Source organism: Stegastes partitus, unplaced genomic scaffold (assembly GCF_000690725.1).
Source record: "Stegastes partitus isolate 25-593 unplaced genomic scaffold, Stegastes_partitus-1.0.2 Scaffold63, whole genome shotgun sequence".
Taxonomy (NCBI): domain Eukaryota; kingdom Metazoa; phylum Chordata; class Actinopteri; family Pomacentridae; genus Stegastes; species Stegastes partitus.
This window is the reverse complement of record NW_007577794.1, coordinates 338,258-362,062: the sequence shown is the minus strand read 5'-3', so window position 1 is coordinate 362,062 and position 23,805 is coordinate 338,258. Positions and strand designations below refer to the sequence as shown.

At 39.7% G+C, this 23,805-nt stretch overlaps 1 protein-coding gene across 1 annotated transcript in view; it reads left to right on the top strand.

Moving 5' to 3' along the window:
- The window catches only part of ptprdb (protein tyrosine phosphatase receptor type Db), a 162,447-nt gene that overhangs the window by 24,508 nt on the left and 114,134 nt on the right, over positions 1 to 23,805 (top strand). Inside the window, exons 2-4 of the mRNA XM_008275996.1 lie at positions 364 to 389; positions 18,774 to 18,849; positions 20,099 to 20,143. The gene's annotated coding sequence lies outside the window, so the exon portion shown is untranslated. The remainder of the gene's footprint in view (positions 1 to 363; positions 390 to 18,773; positions 18,850 to 20,098; positions 20,144 to 23,805) is intronic.

Below are 23,805 nucleotides of genomic sequence, written 5' to 3'. Positions count from 1 at the left end.
GGTGTGAATGGCATTCCATCCCTCCAGTAGAGTTTTACAGACTGTACCACTGCTGCTCTGGTTGGACATGGTGGCCTCAAACCTAGCTAATCCATTTATGCTCATTTTTCCTTTAATTTATAGCCCATCAGTGTCTGTGTATGGGAGAATACAGCAGCCTGACACTGCAGACAAATGCACAATAGAACTGCTTGTGAAATTTCGCACCTTTTTGAAATCTCTCTAGTTTTACCTGACACACTCTCATGTGAAGTGTCTTGGAAAGTTGTTGTTCTGCACCCTAATCTAATTTCTGTCTTTTCTCTCTCTCTCTCTCTCTCTCTCTTCTCTGTCTCTACCCTGTTTTGCTCCTTCTCTTTGCAGTTTGACGTGCTGAAGTGCTTCTTTAGGTAAGAGAGTCTCATTTTGTGTTTTCCTTCTCTTGTACTTTCCTCCTCTGATTTTCAACCCATAAAACACAGCATGCCATCAGCACTTGGCACAGTGTGTGTATCACGGAACAATCTGCGTCCTCAAAATTTATTTGGCTCAGGATCCTGCTCACTGAAACACAATAACATTGTGTTAAGATAACAAAGAGACACTCTGGGTAACACTCCCACTGCACTCTGTTGGTGAAGCCATGATCAGAGATGCACAGAACTGAATCGGCAGTCGGTATATTACGGCATGTATGACACATTTGCGTCCTTTCATGAGATGATAAAAAAAAATTTAAATCAGCATTATATATCACAAGAGCCAAGAAGTAATTCTGCACAGTACACTCACATTGTAATAATGCACAGTAAATCCTCTTCCTTGGTGTCTTACAACTGAATCTGCCTGTCACAAGCTGTTTGTCACAACAAGGTCTGTCTGCAAAAAAAAAAAAAAAACTTTTTAAAAAAGTTAGTGCAACTGTTATTGTTTATTTATGGACTACAGGTTTGAGCTTTAGTATATCTCAAACTTATTACTTTCAGACCAGGATGCTGTGTAACAATATCAGCAGACTCACAATAGTTTGAAAAGAAAATTAAATGTGCTACAATGCCATACAACTGGGCCTGACCTTGTGTTTGGGCATGCAGGAGGTCTGTGTAATATCTCACCGCAGTGCAACAGTGTGAGCGCGTTCAGATTGTGGTGTGCAAGCAGTGCATTTCTCTAATTGGTTGGAATTCTTGAAGCTCCACAGGCTTTTTTTTCATCATGAACAGTCCATTATTTAAACTTTGTGAACTGATTTTGTCTAATTTGGAGTGAAACACATTTACTAAACCCCTTCATTTTCTCTAGTAGTCCTCAAAATACATCTGAACTATAAATCAAGTGTATTGTTTAAGAACGTGGTTGTAGCTTGAGTGAAAAATAAAGTTCATTTTCAAATGTTCGTTTTAAATGTTTTTAACCTGAAAAACTGCCTCTCATTTACTGTTGTAATGTTATTGAACACTGTATTTTTTTTCCTTATTCTTACTACTTTTATCATTTCAAAAGCCTCCTGTGGACAAGTGTTGCGAATTAGCACATGTGCTAAAACACTCAAACAATGCATCTGGTTTGTCCAGTGTAGTTGTGATGTCCACATCAAATAAACAATTAAATAAAAATATCATAAATGAATTAAATTTACATTCATATTTTAAAAGCACTGCACACCAATGCTTTCTGGAGCTCTCTAACTGTCAAAATATCCAGCAGAAAATGTAAAAATACACCAGGATTCACTCCCAGTAATATTGTTGGTTAATTAGCAACACTGTAATAATTAATCTGTCAATGCTGCTACTATGTCAATATACAAGTATTTTACCTGAAATGACTGATTGCCTGAATGGGTGTGCACACTTTTACTACCTGAATATCACATCTTACACATACAAATAACTCCCAAAGACACAGAAGTAATAATTCATTTTACTCCCCATAATTGGCAATTATAAACACTATGAAACATTAATCAAACTTACGATCTCTATTTGTGGTTGTAAACAGATATAATGTGTAGTATACACAAATGACATTAAATACATCAAACTGTTTTCACTGCCTGCCAATGATTTTTCTTATGAGTATTAACATTTTATACATTAGCTGTAAAATTGACTGTCAATATATAAATATAAGCTTCTTTCACTGGAGTCCCGATGTAATTATAAGATTTTTTTATGGGCCTTCCCACTGCTTGCCACCTTCAGCCAAACTAAGAAACATGTGTTGTGTAAACTATAATATCCAAACAAATGATTCTGACAAGTTATCGGCCATTATTGGTAAAGCATCTTTTAATAGTATTAGAACACGTCAATACAGTAGAGTGTAGTTATTCGCGGCAGAAAATGCAGACTGATTCCTATAAATAATCAATGTCCAGCAGTACATTCTTGAAAAGTAGTTCATAGTTGTGGGCGGTGCACAAATCAGCAAAGTCTGCTTTTCTAAAAAAAAAAAAAAAGAAGAAGCATGAAATGTATACATAGATAGGTGAATGTGCTATGCTGTAGTGTGTCATAAACTATCTATTGGTATGCCGGGAGCTTACAAATACTTTAGAAAAAGAGAGAACAATGTGCTACAACACTTTCACAGCTGAAAGCAACTATAGATTGACCTGGTGTTTACAAGGTCATTTTACAGACAGGTCATGTTTCTACAAACAAAAACTCTTGAAACATCAGAATTTAACTCCACACTTGTCTAAAATATCTGTTATGTACTTTAGCTATAGAGCAATAGACATCTCATTTCAAAGAGACTGTTGAAGATTTTTTACTCTGTGATTTTCAATACTAAGCACAGTCACATATCAATAGTATGAAAACAAACAGTGTAATCACAGCTGAAGTTTGTCCAAATCTCCCACACCTACCTCTGAGGACTAGCAGAGAGGGACGCCAATCCACCCAAAGAAGTTGAGAAGGTTTTTGCCAAACACAGATGCCACGTTAATGTGGCCCCTTAGTATTTCTAATGTGTATGTGTGCGAGAGTGTGTGCCTGCATCTTAGTCTCTGTCTTCTTCCTTGTGTGTGTGTCTGGTTCAGTGTTTGGAGTGGGCTCTGTTGGGACTTTGTGTAGAGCCTCATTAGTGGCTGGTTTGGCTGGCGTGCTGCTACTGGAGACACTCGGGGCACAAAGTCATATGTTACTCTACTGCTGGCCCATCTGCCACATTGGCCCTCACTTGAGACTCAGTTTTGTTTCCTTTTCTGTGCACGTGAGTCTTTGTAAGCAGAATGTAACTAAGTAGATTTACTTAAGTATGGTACTTTAAGTACAGCTATGAGGTACTTGTACTTTACTTGACAATATTATGCTATTTTATCCTCCTATTACGCAACATTTATGGGGGGAAACATTAATATTAATATTATTCTTTGTCTTCTTAGGTGGTATATTATAATGTTGACATGTGTTCAGTGATCTTGAACCTTGTTTTCTTTTTTTTTTCTTGCATTTTGGCAAAGTGGCACCATTAAAACTACAAGTAGCTGTGAGCAGGTCTGCGTGTGATAAATATTACCGGATTAATTTGATACTAAAAGACTACACACAGCTTATTTATGTATTTATTTTCCCTGCTTTCATTGTATATAGTGTTGATATAGGAATTTATCTCCAATATCCATGTTGTGTGTAAAAACGCCTTTTTTTGCTTCAATATTAACTTGCTTGGATTAGATAGTTTGATTTTCCTAAATTATCTGTCCCTGTTACAGAATGACATAATGGGCAAGATGTTCTGCTTTAATCATCACAAAATAATTCAGCAAACATGAGGCATGACTTAATACTTATTAAAATTACTTATTACTTTGTGCATTACTTAACCAATGCAGAACTGCAGTGTGAAATAAAGGGCAGAGAAACCCTGCATAACCTCAAGTACTATAAATTATGGACAAACCAGTCTCGAATCAATCAGTTTTGGTTTTCATTATAGAAGATAATTATCATAACACAATGTTTAGAATATAACAAAGCATTCACAGTGACTGATGAGGAATTATTATGTTTAAATTAAAAAATGTCAGCAGTTTTACTTACAGAGGAAAAATCTGATTTGTGTTTTTCTGAACTGTACAGAACTGAAAGAGAACTGCAGCTACTTGTCACTACAATCGTTTTGAATGTAAACACCCTAAAGCAATATTAAGAAGTATTGTACTTGTTACGATATGAATCCCTGTGACATGCCACCTGTCAAGTGTTTTGTAGCAGGTTAGTCTTTTTTATTTATTCTTTTCAGTTGACAGTAAAATTAGTTAGTCATACCCTAAAAGTCTTTTCATGTTCGTAGCCTACACGATTCAGTTTTCGCCCTTTTTTCTCCTTCATCTCTTTCTTTAAATCTTGAATCGTTCTCAATGTCTTTATTTTGTCCACATTTGGATCTTCACCGTGCCATCTTCAGTCTCTCCCTCTCTCATTATGCATTTATCCACGCTCTCAAAGTATAAAAAGACTTGCAAAAAGTGTGCTTCCACCAGAACTCCAACTCCTTTAGTAGTAATTACAGTAGTTGGATTACCACGTGGTTAATGAGCTGTGGGGTGACTTTCAAGCCAGATTAAATACTTGAGCAGCAACAAAGCTGATAAATTAAATGGTTTAAAAACCAATATGTAAAAATAACTTTGGGCCTACTTACATAAGGGCTCAGAACAAACTCTTTACATTATGGAAAGTTGATGTTTTCAATTGAACTGTCACATTTCATTTCACTGAGCTCAAAATTATACTCTGTGCCATTAAAACTACAGGTTCAGGAGTTACAAAGGAGGTCTTTTTTCTATGGGTTCTAAGTGGATTTGCTGGACATTTGATGACAAAATGATATCCACAGAAAGTATAAATCGCACTGAATTTAATAATATGTATCATTTGTGCTTGGGGTTATGGCTCAAAATAGATGTAAGACCTTTGATGTAAATTGTGCAGTTCTGAAATACTTTAACTGTGTTTAAGATATGTGTGTCAGTGCAGCAACTTTAATGTTTCCCACAGTTTGAAAACCTCTTTTATAAGTATAGTTAATATATGAAGCAGTTGAAAGTATTAAAAAATACTGCACCAAACATAATCATATAGCTAATGTGTGATAATTACGATACCTTTGCATTTTAGACTTGAAAGCTAAGCAATATTCTGTTTATTAAAAATGTTGCATGCTGGACTTATGTATAATGTATATGATGGATGATTTTATTGTCCATATTTGCTATTATAATCTGTAGTATCTGAGCCATTCCTCCACTTGCATTTGTACAAATCATTATTTTTAAATCTACGTGCATGCATGGGTTGTGTTGTAAAATTGTGTGTCTGTCAGTCAGTTGAGTCACTTTCATGGAAGAAGAGATAAAAAGGTTTTAAAAAAAATTAGCCAACTGATGAATCTGGATGTCAGCTAATAGTGTTTTTGGGACTGTTTGAATAATTCTGCTTGATTAAAAGGTAGAATTTTTCTGCTGTGGCAGCATGGCTATGAATTTAAAGTTAGTGTGACAGGTAAGTAAGTAGATACGTAGATAAATATAGATAGACTTGAATGGGCAGAATGGCCCCTGCATGAACTGGTCTAGTTTACACTTTCACTGTGTGTACAACAGCTCTAAACAACTGAAGTTGTGTAATGTGTTTTGTTCGTGATAAAACTCGTTTACAGCCGTAGCTTTAATAGCTCCTCTCAGCAGGAGAAAGGTTAATTATCACATCCTGTTACAGACAGACAGGACACCTCCTCCTGTCAGGCACACACACACACTCTGAACCACACAAACATGCAGACCATCAAACAAAACTCTGTGTATGTGTAACTGTCACATAAAGATGTAATCTAGCATCTGTTTGTCCTCATTTCCCTCATCACTCAGTTGCGGCCTTCATGTCTTTTTCTTCACTTCTTCTTCTTCCTCCCTCCCTCCTTCCTCTTCTCCCACCACGCATACTCACAACATGACAGCACTGATGTCACGAATTTCATTCACATCGTTCATCAGGAAGAAACCAAGAAAGTCCCCCCAGATCACGTTCCTTCACTTTGATGCGATGTGTGAATTGGGCAGGCTTTATCACATCTCTTGAAAAATGGGGCGCAAATCAAAAAAGGAAATTACAGAAGGGTGGACAGAGGTATTCAGTGGGTGGGAAGCGGTGAACCATAGAAAATGAGAGCTGTTGTGTTCTCTGGAAGAAGCCAAACAATTTAGAACAAATGAAAGTGACAACTCAAATGGACCCACCATGAAGCAGTGGAACTTTTTCCTTCAAAAAATGGACAAGTTCACTTTAAACCTGTTACAATACCTCTGCACTCTTTCATGCCATCCACTCGGTTCTTAGAGTCACTTTATCTTTATCTTCCAACATTCCCATCTCCTTTTATTTTTAACACACACTCTTTTCTTTTATCCTCCTGTTTTTTATACATACCCACCCTGTACTCATGTTGTCTCCCATCCACCTCTGCCCTCTCTCCATCCTTATTTCATTGCCAGTCTAGACAGCTTCAGCGGCAGGTGCTTAGGCTGGGAAGAGGTGGAGAAAACAGGGTGAGAAAGAGAGAGCGAGAGAGGGAGAGAGGAAGGGAGGAAAGGAGCCAAGGGGCTAAGGAAGACTGAACAGAGAACAGAGAGAGATTAATAGATCAAGCGGAGAGGCGTATGATGAAAGTTTAGAAGAGTATGGAGAGGGAAGGAAAAGAAATGAAAGGAGAGAAGAGGGATGGGTCAGGGTAAGGTAGGATTGGAGCAGAGAGGAAGGAGGGGAGGTGGGGAGTGAGGTTAAAGGAAAGGAGAGATCTGAGTAAATCAGGTAGATGCTATGCAGAGGAAAGAGGTGCGGAAGAGGCTATTTTAATGCAGGGTAGAAATCAGGTGCTGGAGGTGGGGGAGAAGGAAGCGCCAAAGGAAGGAGGAAGGAGGGGTGATGGGAGGTGTGGAGGAAAGGAGCGAATGAGGTAAAGAGAAAATAGATGTGGAGCAAAGGAGGGTGTCAGAGATGAAGGGAGGAGAAGTTCCAAGAAAAGGTGGGATGATGGATGGATGGATGGATGGATGGATGGATGGATGGATGGATGGATGGATGGATGGATGGATGGATGGATGGATGGATGGAGAGTGTATAGGGGAAAGGATAGGAACAGTGTTGTGCTTTTACGGGAGGACACCGGCTGCAAGGAAGTGAGGTGGGTAATAAGGCCATAGCTCATTCCCGCGGAGGTGTGTGTCCGCGAGTGTGAGCGTCTCAGACAGTTTATGTGTGCACAAGTCATGTGTCTGTGTGCGCTTGGCCAGCAGAGAGGGAGCAGCCTCTCCCCTATTAGTGACTACCTTTCACTGGATGACTTATATGCACCTCGTTTTTCAGCAACGGGATGACAGCAGATGCTTGGGAAGAAACAAACACATGTGCGCGCACACACATGCACACCGGTGCAGCTACAGGAGCGGTGACAGGAGAAATCTGCTCCTCCTTCCTGATGTGAGGGGAGAGAGAATGCCATCAGTGCAGAAAAAACACAGCTTACAGCAAAGTGTGAGACTAGAATTACCTTAGACACCGACACAAAATAGCTTCAAAAGATATAGGTTGAAACGTTATGTGATCAATACCTTTGGGTGTTACTTGAACAAAATATATAAGTAATTAGCCTACTTGTTATATAATTCATCAAAAAAAGTAATTACGTTATTTTAAATTACTTTTCCCAATTAATCACACAAGTAATCAATTATATTACTCTGCCCAGCTCTGTCAAAGGTTTGTTTAAACAATTCAAAACCCTCAATATCCAGCTGTCACAACATTATGGTTCAACAAGCAGCCTTGATTTTAAAAGTATGTACTGATCATCAACAGTTAGCTTGATGTTAGCTTTCATGTGGCTAAGGTAGAAAGCTTAGAACACAAAAACACAAAAACAAGACGACAATGAAATGTGACTGCACCAAAGACAGCACATACTGTCTGCTGCATGGAGAAAAACAAAACTCTTTCCGTCAATGCGGTCGAAAATTCTACCCTAAATACCTGGAAAGCCAAAGTTATAACACCATGTTCGGGTTAGCCTCTTTTCCAATAGTGTCTTTAACTCAGTGCGATCTTTCTTCTTTTTTTGAATCTGTCTTCATGAAAGCTTGCGTAATTGACTTTAAATTTTAAGACAAATTGACATCTACTGCTGTACTTGCCTTAATAAATTGATTTGGTTGTTATTTTAACAGTATTCAAGCTTTTGACAGAAAAAAATGCACCCCCTTTTTCATTAAGGAGAGATTATAAAGGAGAGAATATGAGTTTTATTGCAGAATGCGAACATAGACGCTATAACAAGATGTTTAGACATTGAGAAATGATGTCACAGAGCGGGGTCCTAGACAGAGGTAGGAGATGAGGACAGGAACCCCCGGAGTTTAGACACTGGTGGTGGTGCAGCTGAGTTGGCAGGTGTCTAATGAGACTGGCTGAGGTGCCCTGGACATCCAGATGAGGTGGGAAGGAGTACAGGTGCGCATGCGACCTCCTGGGAGAAAGCGTGACAAAGCGTAGTGAATTTAAGGAACATCAGCGCAATAGACTGAGAGTGCAAGCAGGTAAAATATTGGATGAGAGAGGTGACGCAGACCTTGGGAGCGTAGCCATTTTGACAGCGTGTGAAAGCGGAAGTGACGGACAGAATAGAGCAGCAGGGACAACCCATATTCACGGACAGCAACAGAAACCGAATGTGAGTGAACAGATCTTCCTTACTGAACTCACGCCTAAGCTTCATTAGAAAGTCAAAATACAGCAGCAGCGTGGGTACCAGCTAACTGTAAATTCATCACTGAATTTAAATCTCAATCTTCTATGCAACCCACTACTGGAAAAGTAATCACATTCCTGTGACGTGTTGCTGAGATTATTTACCAGAAGAAAATACAAACAAAAAGAGTACAGCTTCAATGAGATGGGAAGCCAAAAGTTTTTTCCCTTGTTTATTTGTCCATGTTCTGAGTTAAGGGCAGGAAATAACAACATTTTTTTCTCTCCATTCCTTTTCGCTCATGGTATGTATACAAGGAAATGGAATTATATTTTGTCTGGTAATCATTTCTTGTTCGGGAGGCGTGCACTGGCATGAGCAGAACGAATAAAAATGAAAATGAAATGAAATGTTGATATACTACCCATCTTTGCTGACTCAGGTTGCCCAAGACCTGTGGAAAACCACAGCCTGTTCCAAGCATGGAAGCAGATCATCTTCTGTTCAGCTAACAACCTTGTGCACTAATAGTGGGTGTCTGAGAACTGTATAATCAGTTGCTCCAGGGAATTTCGTAATTGCAAGATATTTAACAAAATCCCCTGCTATCTTGCAAGGGTTTGCAATTTGGACCAGTCCCCACACTTTAACTTCATAAACCCTCCGAAATCCTTTTAATATTTCTAAAATTTTTGCAGAAAAGCCATGAGGAGAATCATTTTAGTTTAAAACCAGGAGAGGATTGGTACTTAACCACACACATACCCGCACACACGCACACAAAGTTAAAACATCTTTTCAATCCCATCTTGTCCTTTAAAGTGAAAGTTCATTTGTGTTATTGTAATTTACCATTTCCATGGTGACATTTTCTCCCGAGAATGAAGACTGACCCCATCAGACTCCTCACCCGGTGGAGTCCAAGCAAACCCAAGGACTAATGGTTTAGAGAAAGGGGATATCAGAATCTATCCCAATAATTTTAGTCATTTTAATTAAATTTATGCATATTCTTCACTGTGAAGAATTTGGGGCATCTGGGCGAGAGGGGGGAAGAAAAAGAGAAAGAGAAAATGGGTCACTTTCGCATTGGGACTGAGAGGCTTCATTAGGAAACCCGTTGCAGTCATTCTGTGGCCATTCTAATTCTGCCCCAGTATTCCCATTCAGCACTTGTGGGAATCCAATATCTGCCTCACATTTGTGACCTCGTCAAAAGCAAGAAATAACCAGGTGTCAGGTCATGCTGGTCTCACCCACTACCACAATGTTGACACACTGCCACCTTTGTCTATTGATTCTTCCTCAGTTAACACACCAGCTTGCTCCTCCTGGAAGGAAAAATGTCAGGTGTTTCTTATCCAAAACTTTGCAGGTTCTTAGTGACAAAAACTGCACCCATTGTCTTTGTCGGTGAAAGAATTAGGATGTTAGCACTGAGACAATCTGATGTTAACTGTGCTGGGGAATTAGATGTACTGTGTAATTTTGCCTTTCAAAGATGATAGCTGAGCAGATGGAACAGGGCAAAGCTCTGTCAAAGTTTCTTCACTTTAGAAGTTCTTCCTCCCTCTTATATTTCATTTGCCCTTTCTCATTTGCTATAATTCTCCATATCTCCCTGTCTCTTCTTCACCCTATAACACCCGTTCATTTTTCTTACTTCCCCTCTGTGTTGTAGACACTTTCATTCACTTGTTTCACTCCCTCAATCATTCGCTCTCTTGGCCCCAAGCATAGTAGAGTCTAATATGTCTTTAAAAGTAGGACACCGCTGAGTAATTTGTTGCACCTACCAAATGATAATTCAGAATTGTCACCATATATCCATGACTACAGGGCCACCCCAAGCACACAATAGCATCTGCTGCTCAAGAGAACAGTCATTGTGATTTTCTCCTCACTGTGTAAAACAGAATTTGAAAATATGGGATTATTTCACAAAGGCATGACACCGTTTCATGGCAGAGATGTTTGCGTCATTTTTTTTGCCATTACATGGAATTTGCTGTGCTGTAGATTGCTTACAGCCACCTTCTGTAGTAGCTATTCTTTCTGCCAGAAGGTGTGAAACTATATCTTGCCTAATTTTCAACCCTTCTTGCTGTAATGTGGTGGGCATAGTACAAGTGATTTCAAGAGGGTTGGCCTCTCAAGAGACAGAATAGAACAGATCATTGCTTCTGTGCCATCAATAATGTAACTTAAATGCCTAAAACTCAAAGTGACACACCAAAGAATTAAGGTCAGTTCTATGATTTAGGAGCTTCTTTGTTAATTCTAAAACATACTCTAGTGATGCCATCAGGGTTACACTGCTTATTAAAAGTATTCACCCCATTGGAAGTTTTATCTTTTCATTGCCTTTTAATATTGAATCATAATCAATTTAATTTAGCTTTCTTGACCAAAAAAAACCCCTTTTTCTTGTCAAAGTAAACTGATTTCTACAACATAATGTTAAATTGTTTAACATATAGAATGTAGAATAAGAGATTTCATAAGTATTCACCCCCTTTAAAGAGACTTACCTAATTCAACACAGTTGCAGCCAGATGGTGCTAGAAGTCAGACAGTTAGTGAAATGGACATCATCTAAATGTAATGAATGTGTGGTTTTAATTCATTAAAGTATAAAGACCCTGTGTCTGGAAGGAGCAGTCAGTGGTGAATCAGTACTCCTGGCAATTACTACACCATAAAGGCAAAAGAACACCCAGAGCAATTCAGTGAAAAGGTTATTGAAAAACATAGGCTGGGGGTTGGATACAGGAAAATCTTTCAGTCACTGAATATCCTTTGGAGTACAGTTAAATCCACCGTACCCACTGTAAAGCATGGCGGTGGCAGTATCATGATATGGGGATGCTTCTCAGCAGCAGACCCTGGAAGACTTATAAACATAGAGGGTTAAATAATTGCAGCAAAGTATTGGGAAATCCTGGAGGACAACCTCATGCAGTCTGCAAGAAAGCTGCGACTTGGTAGATGATTTGTTTTCCAACAAGACAGTGACTCAAGCATACAACAAAAGCTACACCAAAATGGTTTGAAGACAGCAAGGTGAATGTTTTGGAGATGCTGAATCAGTGCCCAGACGTCAATCCAACTGAAAATTTGTGGCTGGACTTGAACAGGGCTGTTTACTCATAATCCCCATGCAACCTCACAGTTGCAGTGTCCAGATGTTGGTACAAGGCTGATTGAGAGCTTTTCACACAGACTAAATGCTGTAACCACAGCAGAAGGTGCATCTACTAAATCCTAACTTAAAGGGATGAATACTTATGCAGTTATTTATTTTACGTTTATTATTTTTAATTAATTGACATTACTTTGAACAAATCAGCTTATACTTGGACATAAGAGTCTTTTTTTTTTCTTTTTTTGTACATTCTTATCCAAAAAGGCAAATTACATTGATCATGATCCAATGCTGAAAAGCAATAAAAGGAGGAAACTTCCAAGGGGGTGAATACTCTTTATCAGCACTGTATCTTGGGTTTGGTTTGGAATCTACATATTTTTTTACAGATCATTTGCTTAGAAAGTGAGGGAGCAGAGTTTGAAGGATGTAGGGGGTTGAGCTTGACCCAGTAGCAGCTAAAAGTAAGAGCTCTCTCCCACTGCTCCATCAATTCTGAGCAATTTTCTGTCTCTTGCAAGTTATACAACCTTATGGATGTATGAAAATGGAGTGTTCTTACTGTTACAGCTTCTGAAACATGGTAGTGCACTTAAACTTGCATTAGTATATTATTTTAGGGAGCGCACAACATGTTGTTAACACAGGACTGACATATTATCACCCAGTATAGTCAATTTCATAAACATGACAACAAACACTTGCATTTTTGCCACATTTGCATAATTTGGAGTCTCCACAATGCAAGTCCAGTATCTGTCACGGTTTTTTTTTAATTGGTTTTAATCTCTAACTAAACAGATACAACCTGAATCTTCACTTGCAAAAGACTCAAGTGTGGTCACCAACTGTTAACATAACTTGTCCCTATGTGCCCATGAGTCTACTGTATTCTCAGGAACCAAGACCTGGTACCATGGTACCAGAGTTGGACCTGGATCCAAATTTTACTCTAACTAGGTTGGGTAGGGTCTTGTTTTACTAAAGTGGGTTTCAGGTCAGCATGGCAATATGTCCAGTACCCAAGTACTAATATGAATGGCCCAGAGCCTGCGCAGTATTTTATTAAATAACTTTTATTATCGTTGCAGAAGGTGGAACTTAAATACATGTATCTCATAGCATGTAAACTAATTATTTTAGTTTCTATGACTTTACATAAACTCTGAGAGAATTATTATTGTTATATTGCTGCTCTTTCCCACCCGCTGCTGGTTCTTAACTGACCTTTTGGATCGGGTCTAATTATCCTCAGGTCTATTCAGGTCGGGTCCGGCTCGGCTCAGGTCCCCCTCGGATCAGGTCATTTTTTAAACTAATGCATGCACATCAGGTTTGGGTAGGAAGACCTTGACTGCCATTCATTCCTGAGTAATTAATATACAGTGAGTTGATCAAAGATTCTTTTTGGTGAAGACTGGAAGCTCTAAGGTTGATAAAGTAGTCAGACTTAAACACAAACAGTACAGTCTTGTCTCCACAGGAGCTGCTCCAGTCACATTTTTCAATGATTTTCCTTACATGCATTTGAGGAAACAAATACTTCTATTTTAGTCAATCCAGCTGTCTACACAGGCCGTGCAGCCCAACTCCATGTAGACGGAGGGCTTGCTGTTCTCTAAATGTACTGTTTTCACTACACAGCCTGTGTAGACCGTATGTAAAGTTATGCTATTAATCCAAAATAATGAACAAAGAGACGTTGAGACAATAACACGTGCAATAGAGCAGAGAAACCCTGTGGATTTGTCAGTACAAGTGCCGCTCTCTTATTACAAAGTCAGTGTTCATTGTAAGTTAAATATATATATATATATTAGTGCAGGGTAATGTGGTTGAAAATGCACTGAAGAAATAATTCACTGTTCAAAAGATTTGTATGTCAAACTCCTAAGCCTGATCCCAAAACTCTGATTGAACATAAAGTCAGTAGTCAAGAATATACGATCTCACATAAATATTTATCTTTTTGTCTTGTGTTATTGTAAATCTTCATTGTAGTGTATCAGTTGAAAATATTGTATATTTTAGATTTCCAAACATTTATTTTTTTTGCAAATAGTGGAATATTTGACCAAGGTATTTTTGTGTTGTTAGATAAGAGAAAGTAAAGTAACAGACCACTTAAGAAGAAAAAAAAAACAAAAAGGCATAGGTATATATAGCCCAGTGCGCAGTTAAACAAGTAAAGCAAAAGGGTGCTAAAAAACAACAACCTAAAATGTAGAGTAAACCAAATATACTATCTGAAACAGAAACAACTCTACAGAGGGAATTAAACTGGCTGAGAGACAGCCAATGACAGTTTCATCTAAATTCCATGGCATGAACATAACAAGACCCAAGCTGGCCATCTTGCTTCAACAAGGTCTCTGACAAGTAGAAATTTGCAGCCGACAGGTGTTTCCAAATGTGCTGCACAGTGGTCGTCCAATGAAGCTGAGAACAGCTGATGAAAACCACATAAAGCTGACTTCCCTTCCCCCATAATTGTAAGATACCCAGCAGCACTGTCAGCTCAGAACTGGTAGAAAACAGTGGGATGCTGGTACACCCATCTACAGTCTAGAGAAGTCTGGTCAGAGGAGGTCTTTTTATGGAAAGACAAACCATTCCTCACATGTAGAAACAAAGCCAAGCAACTCGCTGTGTTGGTGCAATATTTAGGTCTAACAGAAGGCAGTTTGTTGTTGGAGAGTGCTATAGGGTTACTCCAACTGTGAAACACAGTAGACATTTCTTGCTAGTTTGTGGTTGAATTTCTGCTAATGGATGTGGAGATGTCAGAATTAGTGGTCTCTTCAATGCTGAGAAGTTCAAGCTGATTTGGGTCTAAATTAATCTGATCGGCCCTAAATTATTTCTGCAGTATGACATTGACCCCAAAGATACTGCCAGAATCCAAAAAAATATATTTTAAAGGGAAGTATAAGGAATCCTGCAACAGATGCTATAGCTGCAACAGAACCCTGATCTCAACATTATTGTTTAGGTTCAATTCAATTCTAAGTAAGTCAGCAACTAAGTCTGGGATTACATAAAGAGACGGAAGACATTGAGACTAAATCCACAGAAGAACTGTGGCAAGTTTTCCAGGATGCTTGCAGCAACTTGCATGCCAAGTACCTTGAAAATGTACGCCTGAGTGCACCTAGGAGATTTGGTGCTGTTTAAAGAGAAGCAGTGGTCACATAGAATATTCATTTGATTTAGTTTTTTTCTGGTTTTTACACTTTGTTAATTGATATAAAAACTATCAATTATTTGTAGAGGCGCCTCACTTTGCAGCATTTTTTCAAATGCCTGAAATATTTGTACAGTTTTGCAGATTTCTTTCATTGTTCTTATTCAGATGTGAATTGCAGATTAATGTCTGTTCAAGAACGCCAATAGAAGCGTACAATTCAAACGTACTTATTTGGTTTCAACTCCCAAGGTATTCAGTTGCGTTTGGTATGTTAAACCAAGACATGAAGACACACTGGAGACTTGCAATCTGACTCAACTCAAGATGCCAGATGCAGCTGTACTTATCCTACTTTAGGTTTTAAGAGGAGCTAATTTTTTATGTAATTTAGGATTAAAGTGAGGCTTGAATTTCTAGTGCGTGTGTCTTCACTGTCTCCCTGCTATCTTGCTGTCTCATATGCAGGTTTGCTGGCTGAGTGGATGAACACATAAAACTGTTGCTGAATAGTCCTCATCTTACTGTTGGCCTTATTCAGACTTAAGAGATCCAGGAGGGGCAGGTCACTTTTGAAGGCTCAGTTGAATTGTGCAGACATTCGTGCATTTATCATATATCTTCTCGAAACGCTTAATCATCCTTTTGGGGGCAGATGAGATGCCTATCACTTTGTGTAAACTCTTAAATTTTAGGTATACACACTCACACACAAGTTGTAAACAAGTTCAAGTTGTTTACGCAAAACTGTGTCATGCTGCTCTGAGAGTCTCTGTTGCCAATTTGACCTGCAATAACCTCCTTAACATTCTAGCCAAATTTATATCAGTGCTGCATACACACCTCGAAAGAGTAAACATGTTTACAAACTTAAATTTGCTGTTGGAATTTATTTTCTCTAGAAAATGACAGTACTGGAGAGCATATGATCTTGAAACATTTCACGCTTAACTGCCACTGGAAAAAAAAAAAAAGAAGAGATGGTGCAGCTTGAGGAGGGTTGTGTCTGGAGATAGAGTTTGTAGGTAATCATGTCAATGTTATGCGTGGCCGTGCTGTGACACTACATTTAAAATAGGCTTAAGAGACGGACATCTGATGCCCACTCTGCTGCCCTGCTTACCCACTTGCCTTGATGTTGAGTCCAGTTGACAGAAGCCTAAGAAGAGTGTTTCACACATGCTGAGTGAAGCCAAACCAAAGCAAGCCGAGTTCCACTGAGCTGCCCTGGTTAGGGTTAGACATCAAAAAATTATCTGGGCCATTGCTGTGCAGATCAGTGCAGAAATAGTTTGGTTCATGGTGTGAAAAGGGTATGTGAAAGCACTTCAGTGACCTAAATAATATGCTGCTTTGCCCTGAATCATTTCTGCCACCAGCAGAAACCTTTAAGGTGATGTCCAGACGCAGCACCTAGAGATGAATTCCCCTCAAATTACTATCAACATTTTTACTCTCACTGAATAGTCACTCCATCCATTAACATAAAAGGGCTTCAAAGGCTGCTCTGAAGGGTTCCCATGGGAGTCCTCACAGAGATTCAAAGCAGCAAAAAGGGTTTGCAGACAGACATTCACCATGGGTGCCACTTTATCACACAAAAATCAGGGAGGAATCTACAGTAATATCGTGTCCACCAATGCCGGATAAACATAACTTGTCCTAGCTTATTGTGCAAGAGCTGTAACCTGAAATTGCTTGCACCAACATGAGCTTTCCAAATGATCTAGTTTCCAGACTCTCCCTCTCCTGCACAAAGCTGCCGAGGCTTTAATTACTTCTGCTGGGCCAGCACAGGTGAAGCACATTCTCACTAACAAGGTGGTTTCCAACCAGGGAGCACTGAAACCCAACAGGAAAACAACATGATGGAGAAGAAAACTGGCGCCTGCAATAGAGGGTAACTGATGCTTATAATAATCCTCCACCCAACTGATTTCACCAGCCATTGTCAGATCGTTACAGAAGAAACATGGTGCAAGTGGAGAGGAATCGACAGAGGAATGTGTCATCAACTGAAAATAAAGTGTGAACTAGTTTTCACACATGGAGCACATCCATTTGCCACTGTGCACATATATGCAAGCTAGGGCAGCGCTGCAATCTATCACATCTTAGACATATCATCAGAGTCAGGCAAAGACACAGATTCTTTATAGGGCTTTTGATTGCCTTATGTAAGATGTCACCTTTATGGCCTAAAAACACCTGGTGTTTACAGGTCAAGGAACGCAGCAGTATTGACATATGTCCTAGATTACATCTGCAATTAAATCACTCAAGATCTTTACATCATCAGATCCTGCAGTTAATGTATGCTGCCATCATCTTCTCTGCCCTTGTTTAGTAAGTCGGTCAGCAGCACAAACACAGGAGTGGGGTAACAGCACAGACTAGTGGTGACTCTTTGTTATGGCACCTTTTGCCATTTGCTAAGGACAGATTCAGTTTAACTACCTTTATTTTTGTAAACTGTGAAAAAAAAATCATTTTCTTGTTAAATTTGCTGTGTACCATCATGATTACAACCAGTCACAACACCCAGCAAAGTGTGTTATATTGTTCATAGGGCTTACAACAGGAATAAGAATGTCATAAAGCTCAGATTTCTTTTTAGATATGTAATTTAAAAAGATTAAAAAGTGCAAAATGTTTTTTTTCTAAAATGTTACAACACTTACAACACAAAAGCAGAGTGTTACTGCTCTAAAGTTCAACAGAGGACAGATGTCATAACAAATATAACTGTGAATCTGCCCGTGATCCTTTGAGATCCTGTTTTTGTTTCAACGATGAAGTTATTTCTTTTTTGCTGCGACTTGGTGCACTCTGCTGTTCTCCAGAGATGACTTCACAGTAATGGCACTGGGTCATTGGGTCATTGCAGTCAGAAAACATGGAAGAACATGAAAGACTAACATCTGGATGTATATGTGTGTGTGGTGCAGCTATTACTCATGTCGTGGGGACCTCAGTCTGTTTACACAGTCACAGTAAGGGGACATATCGTCTTTATGGGGACATAAGCAAGTCCCCAAAACATAATTCATTAGATTTTAAAGTGAAAACATGTATTGAGGTAAGGCTAGGATTAAGCAAGTAGCCCTTGTGGTTAAAGTTAGCGTATGTCTCCAAGAAATTAATATAGGTCAAGATAGTGTCCTTTGAAGTGTTGGATACACAACTGTGCCTGTGTGTGCGCGTATGTACGGTCTCTCTTTGTTTACATTTCACACGCCTCTGTGCTAGTATTCACACGTGTGTCCTAATGCAACCCCTTTGATCCATCAAAGTGTGTACTTATCATACTGCTGTATGCTTCTCCCACTTGGGCTTTCCAGCCCTTTTTCCCCTCATAGCCTGTGCGGCTTGTAAGTAGCTGGCATGGAAGCCTTAAAAGCCTTAAAAGCTCCCAGTGTAGGAGTTGAGCCAGGGCTGTCCATTTGACCCAAACTGTTTTTGGAACAACTCCGCCACAGTATTTGAACTCGGGGTTCACACTGGAATCTTCGATGTGAATGCCATGACATAAACACACACCAATGAAAAGACGCAGACATGGGGAACTTAGCTGAAAGCCAGAGTTGGCTTTAAAGGCATTGAGCTCAGAAAGGCTAAGACTCTGTTCCTAATCCCTTTCCTACTTTTCCCCTTCCCTTCCTTTCCCCACCCCCTTTTCTTTCTGTCTGTATCTTCTCTTCTCTTTTTCAGGAGAATTCTGGGGAGATTTCTTACTCTTTCATTCCTCAAGGATGAAGCAGCACAGTGGACCTGTGTACTGAATCAGGTAAGCATTGATTATCATGGTGACCTTCAAACAGACACATGCACAGACATATGCCTCCTTTCGTTGCTGTCAAGAGTAGATTTGTACCTGACCAGATTTGTGTATGATTTCTGTTGCTAAAAGCCTGTTCTATGACACAGTAAGGGAGTGTGAAAAGAAGGAAAAAGGGATTGGATCTCTCTTCTGTGAAAGAGAGTGAAGAAAACGCGATGGGAGACTCATCCTTGGGGATCGAAAGAGCGAGTGAAGACACTGTCGACAGGATGAAAGTTTAACCAAACATCAGTTCCCCACAGGAGTGGCAAATCTGCTGCCGTCGCAGTGGACAGACTGATGGAAAGACATGCAAAGAGACAGACTGGCAGACAGGACAAGACAGACCGGCGATCCCCAGCTGTTTTTAAAATGCTGCCTCTGATACATTATTGAATATGCAGCTCTTCAACGCATCGCTGAGCTTTCCTCTCATGTTAGTGCTCAAGTTTGCATAGCGTCACCATTCTAAATATAAAGCATTCGCTCACCCCTTTTCAGTTTGTTAAAAGATGCAGAGGCTGCACGTAGGCTGTGTGTGTTACTCTGAGTGCCACTTTCCTTTTCTGAGGCTGGCTGGAGTTTGAGTTGAGTTTGTGTGTGACTCATTTTGGTAGCAAGCCTCTGCAAACTTCAAAAAACAAAAATAGATTTCATCAAACACTTTGAAAGTATTGTGAGATGATGCACAGAGTATGCTGAGGCAGGCGGAGAGCTTCACTGGGAGTCGTATGTACTGTACACTGAAAGAAGAGAGATGCTATCGAGGGGATTGATTTTGAATCAGACAGCATATGGAACACTGTAGGTCTAAGGCAATCTAGTGCAGCAGTAACTTAGTTTGCACAACTCACCTACCCCTCCTTTTTCCTTGTTCCCATTTTCCCAGCTTAATAAGTTGGATATGGTTGGATTTTCTGAGGTCAGAGTCCTGAGACTTTGTGTATGTGGAGTACCAGGTCTAATCTACAGGTGGCAGCAGAGCAACATACCTAGCAGGAATGTTTTTGTAGCAGACTAGATTGGCCCATTCTCACCAGTCACTGCCTTTGTAGGCCTTTCTACATCCATCTCTCTGTCTCATCATACAATGTTTTCAAGCAAATCAGTCTGGCAGGTCAAGAAACACAGTGAAAAAAAAGATCAATCATATTTTTTTGGAGTGTGCAGACAGTTCAAACTCACGTTAAAAAAAAAAAATCTTCTTCTGTTTCAGCTCCCACTTTTAAACTTCATGTTCCACGATGAACCATGAGCAAAGGTAAGAAAGTTATTTATAGTGATTCTGTGTGTTTGCGAACATAAGCCTGTGAGCAGCTTGGGGTGCATTAATGCGTGCAGTTGTATGCATCTTTGAGGTTGTGTGTCTGGTTTTTTGACAGATGTTGCAGTGACATGATTAGTCCTCTGGCTGCTAGTAGCTCTGTGTGAGGTTGCTATAGTGACTGTGGGTTAAGTGTCGGGGAGGCCAGAGTGGAATATGAGGGTTCCGAGGATGAGGAGAGGGGGTGGAATAGGAAATGAAGTGCTTAGTGCCTCCAGCCTGTGTGTGTGTGTGTGTGTGTGTGTGCCTGCATGAGTTTGTGTTTCTGTTTCTGGTTTTGTGTTCATGTTTGTGTTTGAGAGTGGGTGTGTTTGTGTGGTGTTTATGTCTGTTTGTTTGCGTATCTGTACAAAGAGCGCAGCACTGAAGAGACGCTCGTCTGTGTAATTGGGAATTTGATCAAGATAACTCACGCAAACACACAGTCAATCACGTATATACACACAAACACACTCACACACGTTGTGTCTGCGTAGGAGCCACAGAGACAGGGATCCTGTGATGGCTGAAGCGTGGGCTGAGGGTAACCTGCTCTGCCTCACAGACCAACACTATGAGTGGGTCGCACTTTGTATCACTTATCACTTAAATTGCCGCGTCAATGGAGCTGTTGTGCAAACTGGTACAAGCAAAAGAAATGCCCTCCGAGCACAGAGACTGTAAAACACTGTGGACTGCAGCACCATGCAGCCTCAACAACAAGTCTCAAGCTGAGGTTGTTGATTTCAGACCTGTGTTTGAAGAAAGTGCTCATCAGCCTGAGGGTCAAGACCCCCACAAGGACTTGCAAGATAAGTCTGAAGGGCTGGAATAAAAATAAAAATCATTAAAAAAAAAAAACATTTGGTTGTTATTTAATTTCTCTACTTCTTGTTTTAGTTTCTGAATGACCAGACAGTTTTATATCCTCAGGACTCTATTATTACTACTATTTAAATTATTAAACCAGAGAAGGATAATGCTCATTGGGTGAAGTGCATGCAGTTTAGAAATGACTTGCAGTGTTGTTTTAAGGGGTCACAAGCCATACAGCATATAGAAAAGGCGGGAATTCTTGTAGCTTTCTTGTGCTGTGGTCTGCAGAGGTGCATCGGTTCAGCTTTTCTTACCTGAAACCCTGTCAAATACCTCATCTCTGTGTATCTGATGATTCAGATTCATTGCCTGTCCTTTCTTAACCCTTGCGCAGTGTTTAAATTTTGGTTACTCACTCAGTGTTCATCAGTCTGGTAGACAAACCACAGACAGCATTCATGGTTAAGGTTTGCCAGTTGTCTCAGCTAGATTGCATTTTTTATGATACATGTAATATTTGTTGCATTTATTAGTACTATCAAGACATGGTGAAATAAAGCATCATCATCACTATTGGTATTTATATTGTACTTTCATGCATATATACACTACCGGTCAAAAGTTTTAGAACACCACACTTTTTTGAAAACCATTCAGTTTATTGTGTCATTGCATTCTGAAATGAAAGCATAGAACAAACAAGCTATTTTAGTTGAAAAATAAATCATGGAATCAATTTATAGACCAAAATGTATTCTAAACTTTTGAATCATCAAAGTAGCCACCTTTGGCAGATATAGCAGCTGAACACACTCGTGGCATTCTTTCTACAACAGAAATCAAATATTCTTCAGAAAGTTCTTCCCAAGTCTGTTGTAGAAGTTTCCAGAAATGTGTGGCACTTGTAGAATGCTTGGTTTTCACTCTTCTGTCTAGTTCATCCCAAACCAGCTCAATGGACTTTAAGTCTGGAGACTGTGCTGACCACTCCATATTTTCAAGCTGACCATCTTGTTCTTTTTCCTGAGGTAGTTTTAGCATAGATTGGACTTGTGTTTTGGGTCATTATCTTGCTGTAGGATGAACCTCTGACCAACTAGGCGCATACCAGCGGGTATTGCATGGTGCTGCAGAATGCTGTGGTAGCCGTTTTGGTTCAGGGTACCTCTCACTCTGTACAAGTCACGGACCCTGGATCCAGCAAAACAGCCCCAGACCATCACTCTCCCTCCTCCATGTTTGACAGTTGATGTCACACACTGTGGAACCATCCTCTCGCCTACTTGACGACGTGCAAAGATCCTGTGTGATGAAGCGAAGATTTGAAATTTTGAGTCCTCAGTCCATAATACCTTCTTCCAGTCTTCAGTAGTCCAATGGCGGTGTTTCATGGCCCAGGAGAGCCTCTTTGTCTTATTCTGACGTTTAGCAATGGCTTTCTTGCTGCAACTCGTCCTGTCAAACCTGCAGCTCGAAGTCTTCTCTTCACAGTTGAAACTGAGATTTGCTTACTACAACTATTAAGCTGTGCTTGAAGCTGTTGTCCTGTGAGCCATGTATCACGCAAGCTGATAACTCTCAGAAACTTGTTCTCTGATTCAGTTGCGGCTTTGGGTCTGCCAGATCACTTCCTGTCAGAGTTTCCCCCAGTTTCTGAGTGCCTTTTGATGGTGAAGAAAACTGTACTCACTGACACCTTGACTTCTTTGCAATTTCCCTGTAGGAAAGATCTCCATCTTTAAGTGTTATGATGGTCTGTCTCTCTTCCATTGTTAATTGCCTTTTTCTCGCCATTTTTGTAGCAACACACTACTTTCTGCAGTACAATACTGTTCAGCTGATGCTCATGAGGGTCTGGTACTATAGTGTGTTCCAACACTGCTTTTATGCAGACAGAGGGGGTTATATGTAATCAAGAAAAGTTGAAACACCTGTAGGAATTAGTAGCACCAGCTTTTAAGGCTGTTTCAACCTTCACTGCTGCAGAACAGCTTTAAATTGTTAACCCACTTCGTGTTTCCTGGAAAAGGCCTTTTTGTATACTTCTGAAATGTACATTATTTTTCGGTTTTGTGTAACCAAACCTTTTTTTTTTTAAACCTCTGGCTGTTCAGTACTTACCTTTGTACCATTTCAAGTTATTCATTGGACTTGCACAACTTGAATTGCAATAAATAACTGGAAAAATTAGGGTGTTCTAAAACTTTTGACTGGTAGTGTATATATATAATATTTTGTATTTTTTTTTCCAAATGGCAATCCGTTTCATAAAAGTATGCTTTTCTATACACCACATGAGGGATAGCGTTTTACAGTGTATGCATTGTTGACATGCTAATATATGTGCTGCACTTGACACATTTCTACAGTGTCTTTCTACCTTCTTGACTTCACTCAACACTTATAACACTTCCTCTTGCTGATGCTGCTCCTTTTAACCTAGAAGGATGAAAACAGTTTAGGAATTTTAATAACAACTCACTCATTCACACATAAGCTCTCACATGGGGCACCAGCATCCCCTCAGTGGGAGACTGGGGTCCATGAAATATGTTCTTTCCTCTGGGTTTTAAGCTGTCACCAAAGCCTTGCCATGTTTCCTCAAGAATGATCCATCTCTTGTGCCGCTTCCCTCTCATCTAGTCTGGATTCAGTCATTTTTAGGATGCTAGGGACCCAAGTTTGGATGCTTATTTCCAGTTTTGAAAATAAATAAGGGTTAAGTAAGTAATGAATGATAAGATTTAAATGGAGTGTATATGTGTTCAGAAGTGTGCATTTTTTGGTGGAGTTGATATGGATTT